Source organism: Alligator mississippiensis, chromosome 14, assembly GCF_030867095.1.
Source record: "Alligator mississippiensis isolate rAllMis1 chromosome 14, rAllMis1, whole genome shotgun sequence".
In the NCBI taxonomy this organism is placed as follows: Eukaryota; Metazoa; Chordata; order Crocodylia; family Alligatoridae; genus Alligator; species Alligator mississippiensis.
Genome location: NC_081837.1, coordinates 18,792,629 through 18,798,892, shown reverse-complemented (window position 1 = coordinate 18,798,892; position 6,264 = coordinate 18,792,629). Strand labels below are relative to the sequence as shown.

Genomic DNA, 6,264 nt, shown 5'->3' with positions numbered 1-6,264 from the left:
TTTTATTTCCAGCTTGAGCCACCGTAAGGGAGATCTGCGAGTACAAATTTTTCTCCCACCCCGCTTGTGTGATACTAAGATACCCAAGTGTGATGTATAAGGATATCAGTGCCATTTTTAGATACAGGAGGGACAAAGAATTTCAACAACAAACATAACCAGCACCAGTAAGAGAAAGAACACTACCAGCCAAACCCAGGATGGCAGCCAAAGTCTTTCTTCGTCCTCCGGGCTCAGGTTACCTAAAGGACTGAGAACGTCGGCTCTTGGTCTTGATCGAGGTGGTGATCTTCCGAGTGGGAGCATTCACTTTCTTCAAGGCTGGAGATGATATCTTTGTTCTTCAACTGATGAATCTGGCTGGGCTGAGGTGTTGGGTGCAGGGGAGAGGTTACTAGCACTTGCACCCTGATGCTCCTCACTTGCCTGAGTGAGGTCCTGAGGGTCTTTGTCCTTGGCCTCAGGGAAAGGTCCCAACCTGGGTTGGAATTCAGCTGCTTTGGGGTCCAATGGAGGTGATACCTTCTTGCAGTGCGAGGCATGAGTCCACGTTTGGTGACCTTGGCAACAAACAGCAGTATTAGTTGTCAGAAGTACCTGGAAAGGTCCCTTCCATCTTGGTTGAAGTGCGTTTTTCCGTTGATGGACCTTTACATAGACTTAATCTCCTGGTTCGAGGTTGTGACAGGGAACATCCGGTGGTTGAGGTAAGGCTTCTTGGACCTGTGAATGAACTGACCTGGCATACTTCATTAATGCCTTGCAATAATTTAGTACAGTTTCATCAGTTAATTGTAGGTCTGTTTGGTGAGGGGCAACAGGTGGTGTGGCTGGCATCCTCACGGTTCGTGCCATGAGTATTTCATAAGGGGTTAGGCCATGTTTTCTGTTAACAGTGTTCCTAATGTGCATAAGAGCAATGGGCAGGGCATCAGGCCATTTGAGGCCTGTTTCAGCACAAATCTTCGAATTGCGCGTTTTCAAATCAGAGTTTTTATGTTCTAAAGTACCACTTGATTGTGGATGATAACTGCAGTGTAGGTGTTGCTGTATGTTGAGTGCTTGGCAGATGTTTTTTACTATCTGCCCTGTGAAATGGGTGCCGCGGTCGCTATCTATTGTGAGGAGCAATCCAAATCTAGGGATGAATTCTTTGAGCAATTTCTCCGCTCCACTGATGGAATCAGCATGTACGCATGGGTAGGCTTCCACCCATCCAGAGAACACATCAATAATAACAAGAATGTACTCATAAGAACAGCACTTAAGTAGCTGCACAAAATCAATTTGCAGATTTACAAATGGTCCCCATGGAGGGGGATGGGCTGTGGGTGTCGTTTTTACCCATTGCCCAATGTTGTGAGCTAAACAGATGGGACAGGAGCTACAGTACTGTTGTGCCTTGGAAGGAAAATTTGGGGCAAACCAATTTCTTTGTACTGTAGCACTCATCCCCCCTTTGCTCTTATGGGCCACAGAGTGGGTTAAATGAGCAAGATATGGCAAAAGCTCTATAGGTGCCACCAGGCGGCCGTCCGGGGAGCGCCAGAGAGAGTCGGGGTGCAGTGAACATCCTGCACGCAGCCAGCCAGCTATCTCCTTTTTTGGGGCCTGTTTTTGAAGAAGGGCCAGACTTGAAAGGCTAGCCAAAGGAGACTGATCTGCTGAAAAACAAACAAGACCAGAGTTAGGAGCCTGTGGGCCAGAAAGGGCCGCGTTTCTGGCAGAATGGTCTGCCAGATCATTTCCTCGTGTGACATCATCAACGGGTTTCTCATGAGCTTTATATTTAACAATAGCAATAGCAGAAGGCAATTGAACAGCTTCTAAGAGCGCTTTTACATAACAACCATGACTGATTTGGGTCCCTGATGAAGTGAGGAACCCTCTTTGTTTCCAGGTTTGTCCAAAATCATGAACAACACCAAAAGCATACTTAGAGTCAGTATAAATGGTTCTGGTTTGATTTTTTGCAAGAATGCAAGCACGTGTTAAAGCAATGAGTTCAGCAACTTGAGCAGAACGAGCTTGGGGTGAAGAATAGGCTTCCAAAACGGCATACTGAGTGCATACTGCATATCTCGCAACTATTTTGCCTGCATCATTTCTAAGACAGGAACTATCAACAAACAAAACAAGGTCAGAGTTTGGGATAGGAATGTCTTTCAGGTTAATTCGAGGGGTTAACAACTGAGTTGTGACAGACAGGTAATTATGAGGCTCACCATCAGAGGCGATTGGCAGAAGTGACGCAGAATTTAGAATTGAACAGCGATTTAAGGTTACATTTGCAGCTGACAGTAAAAGTTTCCTCTATTTAGTAAGACGGGAATTGGAAATGTGCTGAGTTTTGCCCTTGAGGAGAAGGGCCATCACAGCATGTGGAACTGCAACGGTTAAAGAGTGTCTCAAAACTAGAGAATTTGCCTTTTCAACCAACAAGGCAGCAGCTGCAAGTGAATGGAGGCAAGGAGGAAGTCCCACAGCCACGGGATCAAGGGCAGAGCTGTAATACACAATTGGGCAATGCTTTTCACCATGCAGCTGAGTGAGTACTCCTAAAGCGATTTCTTCCCATTCATGACAAAACAAAGTAAAGGGTTTCTTATAATTAGGGAGTCCAAGAGCGGAAGCAACAGTGAGGGCTTTCTTAAGGGCCACAAACGCTTGTTTGGCTTCAGGAGTCCAAGGGAGGGGTTCTGGGGTGGTATCATGAGTAAATGCTTGCAAGGGTTTTACAAAAGCAGCATAACCCAGGATCCACTGTCTACAATAACCCGTTGCACCTAAGAATCCCCTCATCTGTTTTCTAGTCATAGGTTTGGGAATGTTGAGGATAGCTTCAACTCTACTACGGCTTCTCTGGTTTTTCTGCTGCTTCTGATACAGAAACCAGTGACCAGAAAAACCATCTCTCACGTGTTCCTTTTTGGGGTTTTTTGTTTTGTTTTGGTTTTTTTGGGGGCGGAGATCTGTGTTTTCAAATGTCTGATTGCATAAAGGCCCTGAATGCCATATTGCAGTGATCTTAAATGAAGGGCAGCAGTCATGCAACCGAGTTGCAATAGGTTTAACCCAGTCAACTCAGTGCCTTAAAATATTTTAAGGAAAGGATTCCTTGGGGTGATATCTTTTATTGAAGCAATTGCATAGTTGGGATAGTGTTAGACAAGCTTTCGAATGCAGGACATTCTTCTTCAGGTCACATGTTTTGGAAATAATGTAAATGCTATCTTTTGTGGTTTAAAACAACCTGAAACTATTGGGAGACTGTGATTGGATGTAGCTTATCCACATCCTCTCCCTATTGGGTTTTATTTTACTTGTCTTTGAAGCTTCTAGTGTTGACCACGGTTTCATTCAAGATACCAAATCACCTGGTTCACAAGTCTGATCTAGTGTGGCAATTCCTGTAACTTGTCTGAATGCTATTTCTAGTGCAACTGCTTAATTTGAAGGCTTGTGAAGCTATGATTTCAGTATAAATCCCATCAGCTTTGCCATTCATTCAGCTTACCCATCTTTTCACTCCCTCTTGTTCAGGTTCAAGAGCGGTTTGTGGCTGATGGAAATGACAGACTCAAGCTGATTGTGTTACTGTGTAGTGAGGATGATGAGACGGTCCAGAAAGCAGCTGCGGGAGCTTTGGCCATGCTGACAGCAGCACAGAAGAAACTCTGCTATAAAATGACTCAAGTGGTAAGGAGTGAAATCTGATTCCCAAAGACTGAATGGTGTGAGCACACAACTCCATAGCAACCTGGATTTATTCTTGTTCAAATATTCATGAATTCAGTGCCACTACCTAATGTTAAGTTTGGTAAAGGTTTGCTTTTCAATCACTGGTGATAGCTAAAGTCAGGTTCAGGTGACTGGCAGAACAGTACAGAAGTGCTTGGCTGGAAAAGCAGGAAGAATTAAAGGACATTATCAAAGTGCTTTCCTGGGCAGAGAACTAAAGCAAGACAGGTTGATGAAGGCTGCTTGCTCAGCCTCTGTTTCCATGGGCCTAATATCTCCATTTCTCAATTTAGCTATCAGTGATTCAAAAGCAAACTGTTACCAGACTTTAATATTAGACTTTAGGTAGTGACACTGAATTCATAAATGCTTGAACAAGAATAGTCTGTTTTCTGAAGAAAGCGTTTAATTGAGTACAGCAATTTGGAATTTCAAGTATGTAACAAAGACAACAGAAACATTCTGCCAAGCTAAGACACAGTCCAGTAAGACACAGTGACAGCACACACAACTTCTCCTAACTTAAAACGAAACGTAATAAGCCAAAGAGAGACAACAGGAAGCCTTGCATAGCTCTTACATAATCCTGAGGGCAGAATGTCTCAAAGTCTCCGGGGGATCTGCAGGTCATCTTAGATGATAAGGAGGAGATCCCACAGGTTTCATCTTTGCCTGGGTTTTTAGAGGTGAATTTGCACCACCTGCTCCCCCTTGAGTGCCTTGATCATAACATGCTTCTTATGTCCAGTCCATCATGTATTGCATACCCCACACAACTAATCCATTCAGTGTCTTTGTCTCTTCTCAGGGGTGTTGGTTGTAGCCGTGTTGGTCTAAGGACATAGGCAGACAAGGTTCTTTGGGTAAATGTGATATCTTTTATTAGACCAACTAAATAGTTGGAAAAATTGTTCTTTGCAAGCTTTTAGGCCCAAACACCCGTCTTCAGGCTCTCTCCCTATGCCTGAAGAAGGGTGTTTGCACATAAAAGCTTGCAAAGAACAATTTTCCAACTATTAGTTGGCCTAATAAAAGATATCACATTTACCCAAAGAATCTTGTCTGCCTCTGCCTCTTCTCATGTATTCCAGTCTCTCACCCCTTACAGGTTCTGCTTTGAAATGTAAATGTAGTTCCCTGCTGTCTGGTTATGCCAGCTGTTTAAGCAGCCTGGTAACCCTACCCTGCTCCCTTAGGTCACATAGCTCCAGAATCAGTTAAAGGCCCCACATATGTGGTAACTGTGCCAGGTCTTTTCCAGGAAAAGGAATTTGTTATTCTACAGTCAGAAGACACCATCTAGCATAACAGCTTGATGGGGGATGAGCTTTCATGGGAACAGAGAGAAATTTTCACGGGCTAGCATCAATTGTTCCTGTCTTAAGTGACCACTTTCTCCCCACTGAAAAGGACCTTACCTAGTGGCAGGCCAACCTTGTGCTCTTAACTGAGATTTTCCCATAATATAAAAAATCTCCAGTTGGTCATTCACAGTTTTTTTTTCCTTCCGTTCAGACAATTCAGTGGCTGGAAATCCTGCAGAGGCTCTGCTTGCAGGACAGTGTGGATGTTCAGCACCGTGGGCTGGTTGTTGCTTACAACCTAATCAGCGCTGACAAAGAACTCGCCAAAAAGTTGGTAGAGAGTGAGCTCCTGGAGATCCTGACAGTCGTTGGCAAACAAAAAGATGACCCCAAAATATAGCATGCTCTTGACGCAGCTCGTGAGTGCCTTGTGAAGTGCATGGACTATGGGCTGATCAAACCGCTGTCACGGGCATGAGGACATCATTGTCTATTGAGAAACGGCAAGGAAAGGGAGGCCACCAGGAGGTCTGGAAGTCTTCCAGATCTGCATAAGGACACTCAGTCCCATGGCCAAGGCTTTACTGAGCACTGGCTTTGTGTGTTTTGTCCTGAAAGAAGGTAAAACTTAATGATATCTAGGTACTGCAAATACCTTCAGTGCCAGGATGCAGCAAATTTCCACTGAAAGAAGCAATATGGGAAGCACATTGAACAGCTGCTGCTTCAGGAAGTCTCAAAAAGGATAAAGAGAATGAGTGGACTTTTTTCAAAAATGAAAATTCTTTATTTCAGCAATTCCTAGCAGTGGAAGAACAAGCACAAGGTTTTATTTCCTCACATCAGATGTTCAGAAACTAGTTCAGATTTGTTATTTAAAAATGATTGTTTCTTCTTTTGAATTGGAATGCAGGCATTTAGCGTGCGAGAGCACTGGGTGGATTCATAATAAACAGCATCTTTGCTCTGTGGGTTCCTTGCAGTCTCCCTTTGATTTAATAAGAGTCTTTGTTAGTCAGAATTTACTGAGGGGAAAAGAAGTGAAGACAGAGCTTGCACTTTTTCACCTCAGAAATAGGCAGTGCTGTATTGTCCTCTGATTATTCATCCAATAATATGAGTCACTGATTAACATCTAGATAAATCTCGGAGAACACTTCAGTATGTGCAGAGACAGTTGCGCATGCAGAGACATCATGCACGACTAGAGACTATGATA

General features: G+C 43.8%; 1 long non-coding RNA gene across 1 annotated transcript; it reads left to right on the top strand.

Moving 5' to 3' along the window:
* Positions 1-331: 331 nt before the first annotated feature.
* Positions 332-6,016, top strand: LOC132244816 (uncharacterized). The gene is made up of 3 exons (XR_009456592.1): positions 332-2,548; positions 3,544-3,699; positions 5,257-6,016. It is a non-coding gene; the product is annotated as an uncharacterized LOC132244816 (long non-coding RNA).
* Positions 6,017-6,264: the final 248 nt, after the last annotated feature.